Here is an 18,503-nt window from a genome sequence, read left to right as displayed (position 1 = left end):
CAAAGGATTTTGTCGTGTGAATCCCAGTGACTCTGATGCAAGTTGTGTGACTGAAGCTCTTTGAATCATAGAACCACACGGTTAGGAGGGACTGCAGAGGGTATCTAGTGTAAACCCTGGCCAAGACGCAGGATTTATTGTATCTAAACCATCCAAGATTGATGGCTATCCAGCCTCTTTAAGAAAACCTCCAGTGAAGGAGCTTCCACAACCTCCCTAGGCAGTCTGTTCTACTATCCTACTGGTCTTACAGCTGGGAAGTTTGTCCTGAGATTTAATCTAACTGTAGTTTGAACCCATTTGCCTCTTGTCCTGCCCTCTATTGCAAGAGAGAACAGCTTTTCCCCATCTTTTGTGGCAGACTGCTTTGCAGATGGCTATCACGTACCCCCTTAATCTCCTCTTTTCCAACCTCAACACACCAGTTCCTTCAACCTTTGCTCGCATGGCTTGTGTTCCATCCCTTTGATCATCTTTGTCACTCACCTCGGGATCCTTTCCAGTTTCTCTACATCCTTTCTATACATTGGTGACCAGAACTGGACACTGCTGCAGCCGAGGCCTGACCAGACCCGAGTAGAGCGGTGCGATCACCTCCCGTGATATGCATGCTATGCCTCCGTCAGGGCAACCTACAATTCCATCTGCTTTTTTTTTTTTTTTTTTGCAACATTATCACAATGTTGACTCATGGTGAGGCTGCAAATTCATGCAACTTCAGGGGGGAAAAAACAGGATACATTTAGCACTAATACTGGGATGTAGCCATATGCATGGCACTTCCTGCTATGCAGCATGTGAGACATAAATTATGCAGCCGACCCCCTCTTCCCCCCGTGGAGCAAAGCAGCACAGAATTATGTGGCAAACTGGGAACTGTCAGCAATATTAATTGATCACGAAGTCATTCAATAACCTTTGGTTTCATTGAACTGAGTCTAAAATGCACTACAAAATGAAAGCACAGAGCTTGTAGTATTGGCACTGCCCCGTATTTCCACAATGGACAAACCTTCCAAAAGAGTGAAAAGCCAATTTAAAGACAGCTCGCTTTATGCCTTTGTAAGGGCAGTGAATTAGAAACTGTAAAGTCCACCCAGCGGTTGGTGAGGAAGTGAAGGGAGATGAGGGGAGTGGTGGTGGATGGAGCATTTCTTAGGCTTACCTTCAGAGTTGCTACCTCATTGGGCTGAATGGAACTATTCTTAGGAGGATTCTGGGGAGAAAGTTCATATTTGCCACTGCCATTTTTTTGGATGCAGGCTTCTGTTGTGCAAGGCTGGAGGAATGGGGCAACGTGACATATGCAGCTGCAGCAGGGCTAAGGAACTCTGCCTGGCAGCTGCCTCCTTCTGCAAGCTTTCCTTTGACCACACAAGTGCTCTGTGTCCTCTCTGCTGCTGGTTGTTCTTCACTCCCGCACCCTCCAACTGGCCACACTCTGGGGCTCACCTGGAAAACGTAAGGGTAAGAAGAAAATCACCAGGGTGGTGCATATGCCTTGAGTGGCACTAGCAGACGTAGTGCAATGGATCATTTCCATGCACCACAAGCCTTTAGGACGCATGCACAGACTGGCAAGCCACAAGGCAGGTATACTGGAGGAAGCTGCAGTTTTCTTCCAGTAACGGCCTTTACAAGGGGTGCAACTGAAGCTGAAGGTCTGAGGATAGTGAACAAGTGGCAACCATTTTGCTTCAGTGAGCGTAGCAGAAATCAAGCACAGGCAGCATCTCTTATCCCAGTGGAACAGAACTCGTCTCAGTTCTGATGTTAGAGGAAGAGAAAAAATCTTTCCAGACCCGCCGTACCTGAACTGCTCCAGTGCAGTGCAGTGAGTCCATGCAGGGGGATGCTGCACAGGAGAGGAAGGGGCTCAAGTCAACACTTTAAATTGCAGTTCGCAGACACGGAACGTGGATGGGTCTCTTGCAGCTCGGAACGATCCCCAAACACAAGGGATTTCCACAAGGTCCTCAGGACAGGGACATACATCTGACGAACAGCCACTGAATAGTGTCCAGTCACGCGAGTGCCTCTCTGGGGCCTTCACCAGGGATTCGATTGTCCAGCACAATACCCAGTGTTGTACATTTACTTCCAGCACAAGGTTAAAGGAAAAACAATGATCGAACAGGGCGGTCTCCTCTTCTCTGCGTTTCATCATTTGCACCACAGAGAAGGACCTTGTGTAGCACTGTCCGTCAGGAAAGTTCACTGCCATAGTGAGAGGAGAGAGATCAGAGACTCCTTAGCGCCACACTGAAGAAACTTACTCCCTCTGCTCTCCGGGATGCAGATGCCTAGGGTACACCGCTCCCACTTTCTCCTACTCCACTTTTAAGGGCTCATCTGCACAAGTCATCATGGGTTACAAGAGACAGCAACTCCACTTCAGACACATTTATGTTGATAGGAAAATCAAGCAGTGTGAACTATTCTCGAATCAAGCCACCACCCTAGGTAATGTGGGGCTAGCCAGTCCAGTAGAATGACCAGATTCTCTCTCTCTCTCTGGTTTGGTTGTTGCTTCAGTTTTCAAAAGAACCAAGCTCTCAGAAGTCCTAATGTTTCTAATCATTGGAGTTTAAAGCTAGACCACGGACAAGTTATAACTATTGCATTTTGGATGGTCAGAGAACTGGCCTTCTGTACTCAGATTGGGGCATTCCTTCATCTGAGCAAGGTTTCCCCACAGGGAAATGTGTCAGCTGTCATTGGAACATGTCATTTACCTGCTTCATCAACTCAGTTTTTAACTGGGCATGTGTCACTGGCCTGGTGGTCCTGGAACCTGAAAGAGTGCTCTCTGCATTCCCAGCACAGACACAGCACACTGAGTGGCCATACAAGGAATGCCCATCACAGGGGCAAGGTTTGGTGCACTCTGCCCTTTCACCCTGCTGTGCTCCATCAGTGTTTGAAAGACACAATACAAGCAGCAGCAGCAAATGGCATGATTGTGCCATGCTCAGCTGGAGCAAACACAGAGTTAAGCTTTCTCGTAAGAGACAAAGTAAAGCTGCTGATCTGTGCACTCACTTTGTGCCGCTCTTGTTTTGGGCTGCAGCATTCAGAGGCCAAATCATTTTGCTGCATATTTCTGAAATTATTTGTCAGAAAAGAATGTCAATGATATAGAAAATGAGTTGCAGATGTAACCTTTTCAAGCATCAGTAGTGATTTACGCCATTAGAAAATGCATCTTAGCTCACAAGTGGCCACATAACATGTGGTAGTTTCCGTAACGAGGGCCAACACAGCGGATATGGAATCATAACAGATCCAGATGCCATTGCCCAGTTCAATCATCCAGCATCTCACCACCAACCCATCCCGCAAAGAGCAACTCCCTTCCTCTGCTGAAATGCTCACATTCATCAGCGCTACTGTCCTTCTGAGCAGAGATGGTTACGGCTGACCTCCCGCTCCTCTACAGCCCTTCCGGCGAAGGACTCAAGATATCAAGTCCAGAAGGGACCACTGTGGTCATTTAGTCTGACCTGTTGAATAGCACAGGCCAAGGAATGTCCCCGAACCCATTCCTAGAGCAGAGCTTTTAGAAAAACATCCAACCTTGATTTTAAAATGATCAGTGACGGAGAATCCACCGTGACCGTTGGCAAATTGTTCAAATGGTTACAAATTTATGCCTTATTTCCACTCTGTATTTATCTAGCTCCAACTTCCAGCTGTTGGATCATGTTAGCCCTTTCCCACTAGATTGAAGAGCCCATTATTAAATGTGTTTCCCATGTAGACACTCTCAGACTGTGACCAAGTCACCCCTTAACCTCCTCTTTGTTCAGATAAATAGACTGAGCATTTTGAGTCTATCACGATAAGACCTGTTTTCTGATCCTTTATTCATTCTCGTGCCTCTTCTCTGAACCCTCTGTAATTGTGGGCCCCAGAATGGACACGTCATTCCAGCACAGTCGCACCAATGCCAAATATACAAATAACATCACTACTTCTACTTGAGACTCCCCTGTTTATGCATTCCAGGATTGGAGTAGGGAGCTCATGTCAAACTGATTATCCTCCAGGAACCCCGAATCTTTTTCTGAGTCACTACTTCCCAAGATAGAGCCCCCAGCCTGTAAGTATGATCAACATTCTTTATTCCTAGAAGTATGCATTAACATTTAGCTGTATTCAAGGGCATGTTGTTTGCGTGCATCCAATTTACCAACAGATCCAGATAGTTCTGTATCAGTGACCTGTCCTCTTCATTATTTATCACTCTCCCACTTTTTGTGTCATCTGCAAGCTTTATCAGTATTGGTTTTATCTTTTCTTCCAGGTCTTTGATACAAATTTTAAATAGCCTAGGGGTCCCATTAGAAACACACCCACTTCATGACGATTCCCTGTCACAAGTTACATTTTGAGACCTATCAGCCAGTTAGCCACTTTTTAATCCAACTGATGTGTGCCATGTTACTTTTATGTATGCAGCGTAGTTATAGCCATGTCAGCCCCAGGATATTAGAGAGAGACAAGGTGGGTGAGGTAATATTTTTTACTGGACCAACTTCTGTTGGTGAGAGCTCTGTGTGGCTCAAAAGCTTGTCTCTCTCACCAACAGAAGTTGGTCCAATAAAAGATATTACCTCGAGTTAATTTTTTATCATTCTAGTTTTTTTAATTAAAATATTGTGTGGTACCAAGTCAAATGCCGTACAGTAGTCTAATTATATCACATCAACACTATTACCTTTATCAACCAAACTTGTAGTCTCACCAAAAAAAAAAAAAAGATATTGTTATTTTGTCAGGACCTATTTTCCATAAACCTATGTTGATTTGCATTAATTACATTACCCTTCTTTATTTATTAATCAACTCTTGTATCAGCCACTTCATTATCTTGCTTGGGATCAATGTCAGGCTCACAAGCCTATAATTACCCTGGTCATCCCATTTACCCTTTTTAAAAATGAGTACAACATTAGCTTTCTTCCAGTCTTCTGAAACTTACCCAGCACTCCAGGCTTATTGAAAAATCAACATTAATTTTTCATTGAGCTTCTCAGCCAGTTCTTTTAAAAATCTTGGATGCAAGTTATCTGGATCTGCTGATTTAAAAATGTCTAACTTTAGTAGCTTCTTTTTAGCACCCTCCAGGGTACCAGTGGAATGGAAAAAGCATCATCATCATATGATGAAATTATATAATCTATTCTTCCCCAAACACAGAACAGAAATATTCATTGAACACTTCTGCCTTTTCTGCATTAATTCTACATTTCCATCTAGTAATGGACCAGTACCATTATCAGTAATATATTTTTAAAAATTCCTTCTTATTGTCCTTAACTCTGCTAGCTATAGAATTCTCCTTGTGTCCTTTTGCTTCCCTGATCAATTGTCTACTCTTCCTAACATCTGCTTTATATTTCTTACTATCAACTTCTCCTTCCTTTCACTTTTATAGTTTATTTTTTTTTATAGCTGCCTTCACTTCTCCTGTAAATCAGGTTGGTTTTTTAACCAGCATGGCCTTTTTCCTCAATTCTGGGATGGTGGGTTTTTTGGACACCTAGTAAGCTGTTCTTAAATAATTCCCAATTATCATTCACATCTTTCTGATTAAATTTTCCCTTCTCCCAATTGATCTGGTTCAGAGAGAAACAGTGAGACCAGGATTGAGAGATGTGTCTTATGCACTATCTGCTGGTAGGCCAGCCAAAGCCCTCTGTGGCCCAGGTTCACAGTGGAGAGAGACATTTTTGAAAGAAAACCCTGCCTTTTAATTCCTCCTCATTTGCAGATCTCTGCACTACCTGTCCATCAAAGTGGCTATGTTCTAATCTATACCCCAAACTCCTTGGGCTACCGAGACAGCAGGTCCACTGTTTGGCAATGCTCTATTCCCAGTTCCACGCAGCAGATCTGGATTCTGGAGTTCTGCTCTCACTCTGTGTACAGAACTGCCAGGGACACAGCAAAACATTGCAACAAGATCTATCATACAAAGGAGAGAGCAGAAATCTCCTCTTAACCTTAAAAAAATAAAATAAAATAAAGTGGTAGCCCAAAAATAAATATCTTATCAAACATATGATCCTAATACTTGTGTTAAGGTGCTCAAATACGCAGATGAGCACAATATAAATACCTAGCTAGACCACACAGCCAGTCACATTGTAGATCTGCAGTGCACACTGGAGTATTTCTAAAGTTACAGAGATTTTCTTTGATCTAGTGTATTACAGTATCAGTGACCTTGATGAATTTGCAGATTAAAGGAACATATCTGCTATCTCTAAGTCCAGTGGAACCATTACTGTTATGCAGTCTCCTGAGATGATGGACTATCTGGCAATGTTGCCACACTGATATTTCTGTAATAAATATTGCCTCTGCATTCTGGGAGAGGCACATGCAGAAGGAATGTAACTAGCTTTAATACAATAGGCTCAAATTGCCAAAGAATGTTTGTGCATCAGTGTGAAATCAGAAATTCGGGGAGGGGGTGCTTTATCTGTCAAAGGGCAGCATCAGGGGGCCGACAGAGCAGATAGTGGGAAGCTGGATTGCATTTGATACGCATCAGCCAATCAAAGACAAACAGCCTTTAAAGTGCTGAAAGACTGAGCCAGCCCGTTATATACTGTGTAATAGGCCCACTGGGGTCTAACTGGGAACATTCCATGTAAGCTGCGTTAGACCCTGGAGAAGTCCCTTGGCCTGGTTCTTAGACCATAAATCACAGGAAAAAGGATACTTCTTAACAGCTCAAATTAAGATAAAATGCCTTAATTATCAGGCCAGCAGCTACCTGTGCTGTCCCCAGCCCGTATATTATTTCTAAAGGGACTGGGCCTCAGCCTGACCGTGCTCTCTTGCTCTGTGACCGTGTGGCCCAGAGACAAGCTACTCTTTCTAAACCTGAATAGGGAGGAAGGTGACTTTCACGTGGGCCTGTCAGTCTGGCTGGGCATGAACAGTAAATGTTAACTGCTGGCCTGGTAAGGTCACCAGACTGGAGCAATTTCCTGCCCCACTGCTTCAGAGCCAGTGACTAGCCCAATTATCATTAGTTAATGACTTTTCAATACCAGCCCATTCAAGACAGAGAACAAAACAAACCTGCCATGCCACGCAGCTGCCAGCAGCTAGCTGCATTTGTTCCGTTTTCATCTGGGAGGCCAATCTGAGACTGAAATCTTGGCCTAAACAAGCAAACATTAGCCAAGTATTGCAGTGGCTTTCCCAGCCAGCACTCAGTCTGCTCTGCTCACCTTTGGATTCCCCCCTCCCGTCTGGCTGGGCAGCTGGAGGCAGGGCTGCATTTCCCCTCTGTCTGACCAGGCATTTTCCAGTCCTGCCAGAGAGCGATTTTAAAAGAGCTGCATTGAAATTATTTTTAAATAAAACCTTCCACCCTTCCACTTAATCCGAGAACCTCCTCCTCTGAAAGGGCCTTTCTCCAGCCTCCACCCCCCACCGTGACTGGCCTCCGCACCTGGGCCCCATGCATCCCACACAAGGCTGGACTTCAGGGTCTTTGCAAGGGGCTCTGCAGCTCTCTGTCAAGCATGAACACAGCCCAGGGGAATAAACAACAGTGGCCTCAACATGTGAAAACAGGGCTTTTCTGCAAAGCAAAAAGTCAAATAAAAAGGGGAAGAGGGAGAGGCATAGTCTGACTGACCCTTCCTCGCTGAGTCCAGAGCGTCACAGAATTACCCATCAGAGGAGGGTGCATGGTTAGCAATACTGAGCTACAGCGCCTCTTCCCCGCCCCCCTGGAAAAAAAAGTGCTGCTGAATACAAGGGGAACAGATGGATTTTCCATGGGCAAGAGCTGTGACTGTTCCTTTCAGTCAAATGTGTCAGCTCCTCAGAGCCATGCTTGTAAAATATTAAATCCACTGCATTTGCTAGGCTAGTGACGCTTCAGTGGGGAAGTGATTTTGCATATTCTGGAGAGAGGGGAAAAAAACAGTCCGACAGGACAATACAAACACGCAACCACTTACAGGCACAATGCGGCTTTATTGTTTCTAATTATCCAAAGGAAACACTGAGTTTGCTCTCTTCAGGTGGCTCCATGTCGGCAGGATGCGGCAGTGGTAAAATATTCAATGGCACTAAGACAGCAGCAATCTCTCGCCACAAAGGAGTGTCTTTACCAGAGACTGCACGAACAAAAGTTGGTAAGAGCCTGTCGAGTTACAGGGCAAATACATCTATGAGGTTATTCACATAAAGCCTCTGGGGTTATTTAGGCCTGAAATGCACTATGCATGGAAAGATCCTAGCACTGTGACATGAAAACTCTTTGGTTTTATTTAAAACTCTTTGGTTTAATTACAAATATAAGCAGGGCCCCTTTGCATCCTTATTAACCCTGGAAATTTAAACTGGTTTAAAACAGACTGGGAATGACAACCTCTACAGCTCTTGCCCAAAGGCAGTTCTGAGAGGGAAGCCCCCAGAGATCATCACTGGGTGGGAAAACCTTGAAAGGGGCAGTAGCTGAAGTCTCCCGCTGTGCCCTCTCCAGAAAGGAGGACAGAGCAGCCAGCAAAGCAGAGCAAATAAACCATGCAAAGCCCTCAGCAACCTCTCCCCCTCCCTCCGCCAAGGGGATGATTGTAGAGAAGCCCCACCCGGAGCCCTACTGTGATACAGACCCTCAGTACTCATGACCCCAACCAGAGGATGTCCCCCAAGTTCTCCTGCCCCACAATCCCGTGTCACTCCTGTCTAGGAGTGGGTTAGCTCCAATGAGCTGAGAGAGAAATAGCTTTGGTTCTGTCCAGCCATGGATGGTGGGGAGGAAGGACCTGGTCAGAGTTAACTGAGCCCAGGAGGCCGGGAGCTCACTTCACAGCCCCTCCCCTCAGGAGGCTCAACAAAATGGGCAGTATTTTCTCACTGCCAGGCTGATCAAACAGGGGAATGTCTATGACCTGGCAGGGTCTCCATATCGAACTTTCACGTCCCCTCTTCGGAGTGGGAGATGGTTCTCTGCCACCCACCAGAGAGTTGATCATGGACATCCAAGGAATCATGAGGAATTATATATACTGGATGTACATTGATTTACACACTGTGTTAAACAAATGCTAAGGTTGGAAAGTCAAGCTCTGCAAAGTTAGGAAATGCCATAATTAAGGCTACCCAAGCAACCTTGGACCTTCAACACTGCAGCACAGATCTCTGCCATGTGAATTACAATAGCTGGCAGCAGGAATGAGCTGTTATCCTCAGTGAATCAGCCACTAGCAAAGGACTCATGATACACTGAAACAGTGGGTTGTATTCACATAAGTAGACCCGGTTTACATGGAGCATAGCCAAGTACTAGACTCATTCGGGGGAATAGCGTGGCTAATGCTAGGCTCTGCCCTATGAGAGAGAATTAGAAAAAGTGAGACGAACTCATGATCTCCCAGTTCTCAGTTAAGCCAAAGGGTATTCAAACACTGTCTGATTATTATTTGTGTTCCCAGAGCACCCAGGAGGAGCAGGGAGCACTGAGAGCATTTTGCAATTCAAAGGGTTCTAGAATACAAAGCCCAGCCAGAACGCCATAGTATGAGGTTGACGCCATTTAGATGGAAGTTCTATAGCAGCACAACAGTTCAACAAAAGCCTTTCTTCTGAGAACCGGGCAGTGGCGTGGAATACCAGCTAATCAAAATAAGAAACAGCAAGAGTTCAAACCAATAAAATGACATTTCGTCACGACATGATATGATGCATTTCGTACATTCAATTATATTCAATACGAAGTGTAAATATCTCAGCTTCTTCCTCAGACAGCGTCTCTCTCACACGCTAGAATTCGGATACCTCCTACCAGGGATAAAGATTACATTACAAAATAAATGAACCCAGCTGCGTGACAAAGGATTGCACATCTGGGATCCTCTCCTAATGCCATCCTTGAGTTATTGACAGAAGCTCCAAATTGCATTCACTTCATCGCAAACCTTCCCAGCGAGCAGCACAGTAACCGATCTGAACATGTCCAGCCTTCGTGTTTGAGCCATACTTCAGAGACTCAGTCATACGTTTTCCCACCCTGGCTCCTACTGTATTCAGAAACAGTTACTTAGCTTCAATAAGCCCCTTGTTAAAGCTTTTTCCCTTTTGTAATCTCATCAAACTAACCAAAAGGAGTTTGTTCTGAAGCAGAGAGTCCCATTTTGTAACCTGGCTTCCTATAGGAGATCTCTCCATGCACACTCAACCCCCTCAGCCACAAAAGGGCTCTGCTTGTCCTAGTGAACTAACAAAACACTGCCATGTGTTTGGGTTAGTCAGCAGGGGGTTAATGAAAAGCCCAACCCTGGGGACTCCCACCTTATCTGCAATCATGAATTTATTGAAGAATGTGTTAATGTGCTGGATTTTATTCATCAGGGGTCAGGGCTTTTCAAATTCTTCCCTGCCAGCTCCCCCTCTTTCCATCCCTCCCCAGCAAACTCACAATGCTGTTTAAACAAAGGACTCCCAACACAAAGAGCAAATTTACACAGTAAAGTTTTCTTGCAAGAGTCTGGAAGAATTCCAGCTTTATACTGAGAAAAGGGGAGTGGATGGGGGGCATTTTACAGAAGATAAAAGGAAATTGAGAAAAGTTCCCACCTCCCTGCCAGTTAACGCCAATGTATTAAAAAACTCCAAGGACTTTTCACCAGAAGAAGGGGTCCCTCTATCAGCAGAGTTACACTTCAGGAAACTGAGTCTACCCTTACTCAGAAAGAAAAATGCAGGTTTTATTGTTTGAAATCTTTACATCAGGTTTAAATAGAATCTTTGTCTAGGGGTTAATAACAATATTTGCCATGTAGTAAAGTGCTTTGCAAACATTAGCTAAGTCTCACAACATCCCTGCTTTATAGTTGCACACACTAAGAGACACACAGGTTAAATGGTTGGCTACCAACCAGGTAGCAAGTACGTGTCAAAGGAGGGTTTATAACTCAGGAATTCTTGAGTCCCAATCCTACCTTCAGGTCAGTAGAACACACTGACTCCCAAGGCAAAGCGAGGATCCGGGGATATTTTCCCCCACAAAATTGTTCTACTGCCCTCAGGAAAAGGAGGAGTCCCTTAGGGTTACCGAACACGGCCCCTTCAGATAGCCAAACTAACGCTGTCTTAAATATGTATGTCACAGTCAGAGTTAGGAAAAATGCTGCCGAACTCCACAGAGGCTAATCTGGCCAGGATGCGCCATGAAAGCTGATGAGAATATAAAACCTTTTCACATTCCTCATGTTTAAAAATTGTGCCTAAATGTACTGTGGTGACAGAGCGTCTAGCAGCGAAGTGGTGGAACCCCACGGGCTCAGAGTAGTTTTTAACTATGCTGGACAGAGTGATGGAGAATGCGACTACAGGGAACGATCCTGCACTAGTCACCAGGGGATGGACTAAATCCATTGCTTTGGGTCTTTTCCATCTCTAATTTCTACAACATAACTAGTTAACTCTGGCACCATCCCGTCAACACAAGCAAGGTGCAGAATAGATCGATCAGACACCGCAAAGTTACCCTGCACCTGGAGGCCTAGCAGACACATCACAGTGCTCACACACTTCATAAACAAAACAAAACATATGCCATGTGCATTAGCCATACAGCAATGATCGCTGGAGACCATGAGCCATGTTCTCTCAGTGAAGAGCTGGCTGCGTCCAAGCGACACCCCTGAAGAATCTGAAACACCTGCTCTTTTATTAAAAATAATGGACTATACCCACGATTCCAGCGTCTAACACGTTTACAAGTAGCGCTGCCAGACTGGTGCCTTTCCATTCCTGTGTTTATTTTCTTTAATTTGCTAGTGACATCCACACTGATACCTACCATCCGTACTAGTCTCAAATATCCACCACCACGCACAGGAGCCTGGGAAACTGAAAAGACCCTTTGAGAAGTCATGTGTGACGGGGTAATAAACAGTATTAGACTCGACTGTTCTTCCTTCTGCTGTGCTGGCTCAGATGTGCATGTTTCAAAGCTCAAAGACATTAAGGGTCCCCTGGAATATCAGACCAAAACTCCTACTACCCCAGAATAACATTAACAATACCAAGGTTGTTTGCCATGCTCACTGTAGCCTCTGCCAAGGGGCGTGTGTTATGTAAACTGCTACCCCCATTTTACAGGCTGTTAGTGCACCATCAGGTGACTACGGAGGGGCCCTGCAGATGCTCTGCAGTGGACCCCACTGTGATGTGGATGGCTCTCTGAGTGTTAGATGTGCAATACATATTTATAGAGTCCCTTTCGTGACAAGCATTCCAAAGCCTTGTGCAGAAAGTAATTCAAAGGACGTAATTAAATCAGTTAAATGGCTTGGGAAAACAGGCATGTCTACAGCCAGATTTCAAACCTCAGCACAGAATCAAACCAGAGGGAACAATAAGCAGGAGGCAAGACTGACAAAAGCTCTAGAACCCGAGCTCTTGGCTTTTCCTAAACAGGGATATGATTTATTCATTAAACTCCAGCCAAAGTGGAAACAAGGACCCACAGATCACACTGCAGCATGGCAGAATGGGCAGGCACATGTCTAGGGAGCTGGCTAAGCACAGCAATAACTGGGGAAAAATGAATCTATCAGAAGCTGCAGGTACATCCAGCATAAAGGCTAGTGAATCACGGAGATCTTGTCAGCTCATTTTCAACTGTTAACTTTGCCTTGGGAGGAAACGCAACTCCCAGCTTCTCAGCCCCAGAATAGGAAGGAGACGATCACCCTGAACAATTAGAGGCAGAGGAGCAGCTGTTGAGAGTTTATATTTGGAACCAGTAAAAAAGAAGCCTTTGGATACAAGCAGCTCTAGCTACCCTGCACCAGCCATTGCAGGGGCCTGCTGGAGGAGTCGTGTGAATCTGGGTCTGTCTCAGCACAGAATATAAAGAGCATGGTCTAGACAAAGAGGAAGAAGATAAATGTGACTGAGCCCACAGCACCCTAAATCCACCCTCTTGGCAAGGAGGAGGTTGTATTTGCTGCCTAGCCAGTCAACCGCGGCACTAGATGGAGCCGTAAAGACGTCAACATTCCGCACAGGAGCGCCACCGCCTTGGTAACAAACGCAGTAGAAAGACCCAGTAAGAATGAAGAGATGCCCCTTTCCCGCTGAAAGCTGCAGCAAATCACGAAGACAGATGGCAGGGCACGGACTGAGGTAGCCCATGTTAAAAATCTAGACCAGTAACTCTCAGATATCCGTATGACTGGCAAAGTAAGAACGAACCTGGTGGCAATCAGTTGCCATCATGCAGACATCTGCCCCAGAAACGGAGGACTGGAAAGGAGCTGGAAGCTACCAGTTGAAATGAGGGAAGCTGGGATTTGTCAGCTACAAAACACAGAGTTTATTTTGAATGGGCTATTGCCAGACTCATGGCCAGTCCGATTCCAACAAATATCCCAATACAAAATGGAAGTACCACACAGAGAGCAGTTGTTTCCCACATTATAAAACATACCAAAAATGTATGCAAACCTAATTCAGGGACTAAAAGAGAAGCTCTTAAAGCTTAGAGAGCTGCTGTGGGGTGTTCTCCCTGAACTGTTCCGGAGGGCACCTGTGGGCTAGAATCCTGCTGCAATTTATTCACTCAGGACAACTAAGTTTAAGCTACAGCATCTGATGTTAGTGAGATTCTGCTTTTCCTCAGCTGAGCTGACAAACACTCAAACGTGACCGAGGCCTGATGTTAACTGGGTTGTCTTTCCCACTATGCAGAACTCGAGAAAATGGCCTTAGAAACACGGACTCAGGAACCTTTCAGAAATCACTGGCCATTACTTGAAGTTATGGATTTTTAGATGCAGTCTCAAAAGTAGGATCTCACCAGATTAGCGAGATGCAGAAACGCTACCAACCACTCTACCAGAGCGGATCTGTTCAGTCTAAGGCAGAAGTTGCAGACTTACTGAAACCCGCTGGGGACTTTACTATTGCTACTGATTTCCAGTGTGTGGCAGGCACTCAGATACTGTAGTGCTGGGCAGCAGTGTAAAATCCTTGGGGGGAGGTAACCTGGACATCAGGTAACACACATTAAACAAGCTGCAATAACAGCCTGTGTACAGGATGATGTGCACCATGTGCACACAGCAGCAGTTCGTTGCAAACTAAGGGCGTGGCCGTCTTGGAGGATGCCCCAAACTCCTTTGCTTTGCTGCTGGCTTTTTTTTCTTACTGTGTATTGCAGATGCTGAAGCCAAGCTAATTCAAACTCCAATGAGTCACACATCTCCACATCATACCCCTTTCATGGGCATGCAAGCACCATTTTCTAGTTGCTGTCAGCCAGTCTGAACCCAGCAGCGCTCCGGGACACCATGCTGGCAGCTGTGAATGCACAGAGGCTGCTTGGACTGTATTTCAGCACCAAACCGGGATGGATTTAGCTTGAGACATCACCTGCCGCACCACTAAGCAGACGATGTGGCGGCAGCAGCTCCTCCAGCAGCAGTGGAACCAGGACATGGCAGAAGCAGAAGACACTGAGCAAGTTACAGGAGAGGATCAGTGCCTGGAGCCGCTTCACAGCATGCAAAGGGGCTTGTTTCTGCGCTCAGGAAACCAGCGCAGAGACGTGGGAAAGGCTTGTTCTGCAGACAGGGATGACCAGCAGTGGCAAAAGAATTTCAGCACAAGGAAGGCAATCTGTCTGGAAATGCATGCTGAGCTCCAGACCTACAGCAGCACGTGGTGCCTATACCCATGCACAAGCAGGCTGCAAGGGCCATCTGGAAGTTGGCCACCCCCAAATGCTACAGGTGCACAGTGAATTGCGAGAGCTCTGGGGCTGTCGTCATGCAGGTGTGTGACGCTATGGGAAAAGGTACAATTGCTCCACATTACCAAGTCCGGTCAAGTTGATGATTTTGCACCCATTGGATTCATAAACAATGCTGAGGCAATTGATGGGACCCATGTGCCTGTTATTTGCCCCCCTCCTCCAATCCGGGCTCAGAGTGAGGTATTTCTCCATGTGCTCCAAGGCCTGGCCGAGACCATCATGGCAGGGTTACAGACGCACGTGCTGGGTGGTTTGGAAGGGCCTCTGATGTTAGGATCTTTCAGCACTCGGCTGCATTTAAATGAAGGAAGAAAGGACTGTTTGTACCCAGGAATACTATGGCCATGAATGGCATGGACATCACGGCAGTTCTCCTGGGAGACCTGCCTGACCCTCTGCTTCCCTGGCTAATGAAGCCATTCACAGAGGACAGGAACTGTAACGACTGCCCCAGTAGAGGCACAGTGAGAGCGGAGTGTGCGTTTGGCCATTTGAAAATGGAGGCGGCGCTGGCTGTAGACTAGGTTGGAAGTAGTGAGAAAACAATGGCAAATTATAGCAGCATGTTGTATTTTGCACAATATTTTTGAGCATGAGAAAGTCTTGGGGGAGGCGGGAAGGGGGTGCAGAGACTTGCTCAGCAGTTTCAGCAGCCAGCAAGGCATCCAACACAAAATGCGAACAGCCGGGCAACATTTTGCGTCTCAGGCCTGAACTGGTGCAGATACACATCCCGTTGTTAACCCCTACAGGGGGTTGGAAGATTTCCGTGCAGTTCAGCATTACTGGGGGCGAAAACGTAATGTTGCAGTCATCCCTGGTGCACCATGTCTTTGCCCACCTGTGTTTGTAAAAAACCTCAGGAACTAGCACAATTATTTTCTGTGTAAAATGAACTGTGGGCTCCTTACGAATGAAATTTTAAAAGGATTTTATTATTAAACAATCTATTATGTAATCACCAGAAATGGACCTTCCACTGAAACAGAAATGAAGAAATGGCTTTTAATTATGACACAATATATTAAACAAACAAACTACATGGAGCCTCTAACCAGCAGTGAAACAAAACAGTGATGTTCAACAGTTCCATGAAGGGCATGACACCAGGGGAGGGGGGCTTAAAGTCACAGATGAGTATATGTCTTGGCTCTGCCTCTTCTGGTTCACAGGACTTCTGGTGAGGAGTACCGAGGCTCTATGTTACTGGGGCAATAGCAGGTGCCCAAGAGCTGGGGTGCCTGGTATCACTGTTCTCAGTTCTCTGAGCTGAGCCCTGGGAAGGGAGTTGTCTCTATCTGCCGTGCTGCAGGGCTACTACGAGGAAGAAGAGTTCCTAGTAGCCTGAATTGGCCAGAGGCTGCAGAACATGATGGTGCGGGTTCGCACCACGGCACTGCCTGATGCCGTAGAAGCAGCATGCGCTGCAGAAGGGCATTTTGGCTTTATATTGCCTCCAGTAGCTGCCTCTGCATCTCCCAGTCTTTTTCCATATTGTCCTTGGCCCTGGCAATACTGACCCTGGCAACTGCCAGGACGTCTTCAGCCACAGCAGCAATCTCCCTACGAAGCACCTTCTCAGATTTCCTTCTCAGACCCCAGATACTTCCTCCACCTCGCGGTATTTTTTTCTTGGAGGGCAAGGCCGGGGGGTTGGCACTAACGATGGCCATGAACATTTCAGCGGGATTTTTCCATTTTCTCTCTTGCGGGTGTTCCACGTGCTCAGCTGTTAAGGGCCCCGTCCTTCAGGAACTGACCAGTGCAAGCGCCATAACTGGGGCGTATTCGAAAAACGACAGGTGCTGCTTGTTCATATGCCCAGGAGTCTGCAATAGCCATTTTTTTAAATGTGAATTTCCGGCTTTACCTGCATGGGATTTTTCCCATCTTGGGGGAACCTGGAGATGGTAAGTGGTGTGCACGTTGGGGTTTCTGACTTCAGGGTACATGCCGGCTGGCTTTGCTGTTGGCACCGGTGGCTGTGGAGGGAAGGGGTTGGGAATTACCTTTCCTGGTCTGGCTCTGCAGTGTTTTCCTGTGCCTTGGAGGTGCTTACATGGTGTTGCAAGGGTTGGCTGAGTGAATTGGAGATAGACAGGATTACTATCCTGTCCATCTCCCCTTTAGGCCAGCCTGAATCCAGATGAGGTTTACAGTGAGACAGGACTAGGAGGTTGAGGGTGGCCCTTATTGAAAAAGGTAAAAGGCAGAGCAGGGAGCTATGCTGTGAAGTCATTCACCAAGACGGTCTCCAGAAGTGCTGCAGGAGTGGCAGGGCGTTGTGAGTTTACGGCAGGATGGTCCATTCACCAGGCAGGATAGCTGAGGGGAGAGGAAAGGCAAATAGGTAGATGGGCACCTACCTGCCTTCTGTGTAGGGTGGCCACTGACATCCCCAGAAGCCAGAACATCCCCCCCTTGCTTGTTCCTGCCCCCGCCTGCATGGCCCCACCTCCCACAGGTGTGATCCGGGCTGTGGTCATGCCGCACGCAGGACACCATTTTGCAGCGTGTGCTATCCGACCCCAGCCAGCATGACTTTGAGTGTGTGAGGTGACACTGGGGGGGGAGGGGGGGCGAGCAGAGCACTCGGCAAAATGGTGCCCTCCATGCACGGTCCCAGACAAAACCACGTCTGGCGTTCTCTCCATATCGGACAGGGGACAAACCATGCAAAAACTAGAGTGTCCAGCTTAAAACCGGATGGACGGCTCGCCTACTTCTGCAGCGTGGGCTTGAAAAGAGTCAGTGGCCAGGCCTCTAGCGTGAGGTGGAGGCCATTTGCCCGGCTGCAGTAGCCACCATTTTGGAAAGATGCCCAGGGGAGGGGAGGGGAGCAGCACACAGATAGCATGGGCTGACAGATGGAGGCAAGCCCCTCAGACTTGGACATGCTTCTAGCTGACATCCGACTACTCTGGCTTTGGCCATGGGCACCCGGAAGAGAAGCTAGCGTGACCGTGGAGTGGAGTAAGTTAAACTCCAGAGGCTCAGTCTCCCCCGTCCTGGCCTGTGTTGCTGCCTGGGAATCCGGCTTGCCTTCAGCCTGACTGGCATCAGGATCAGAAGTCCCGGCTTTCCGAGATCTCTTCATTGGCCTCCTGGCGCCAGCCCCTGCTCCGCAGCCAGCAAGCGCTACAAGCTACCTGGGGTTGGTGGTCACGTAGTTTGTAAAATCTTGGCCAGCTCCTGAGGAAATGAGCAGGTTACATGGCCCTCGCCAAATTGTTTTTACCACCCCTCATTTTAACTCTTGAGCGGTTTGCTCTTTACCTGGCACCGGTCAGACATCTGCCGAGTAGGGGCCACACAAAGCCTTTGTGCGTGTAGCTGATCACAAGAGCCTCCTACAATGATGCTTCTCCTCCCCAGATGGCAATGAGATGCAGGGTCTCTGCGTAGCTGATCGAGGCATGTTGCAGGGCTTCTGGAGTATTATCACAGGTACAGCGAGAAACTGGAATCCAGGAGCATATGGACAAAATCTGGGTGTGCGCCAGCTTATAAATGGGGAGAGGCCATCCAGTCAACTGGACCCCAGAGCAGGTGAGGTCACCCAGGTGAAAAGACAGGTCCATAACAGTTGCCCACAAAGCAGTGCGGGATAGCCTCTGGAAGACTGCCAAAGCGGCGCGCAGTAGCATTAAGGACACAATTAGACCGAAGTCACTCACTTCACAGCAGGTAGCTCACCTGAAAG

This window comes from Emydura macquarii, unplaced genomic scaffold (assembly GCF_026122565.2).
Source record: "Emydura macquarii macquarii isolate MOO-44397 ecotype Brisbane River unplaced genomic scaffold, CSIRO-AGI_Emac_v2 contig_554, whole genome shotgun sequence".
In the NCBI taxonomy this organism is placed as follows: Eukaryota; Metazoa; Chordata; order Testudines; family Chelidae; genus Emydura; species Emydura macquarii.
Note: the sequence above shows the minus strand (reverse complement) of the source record.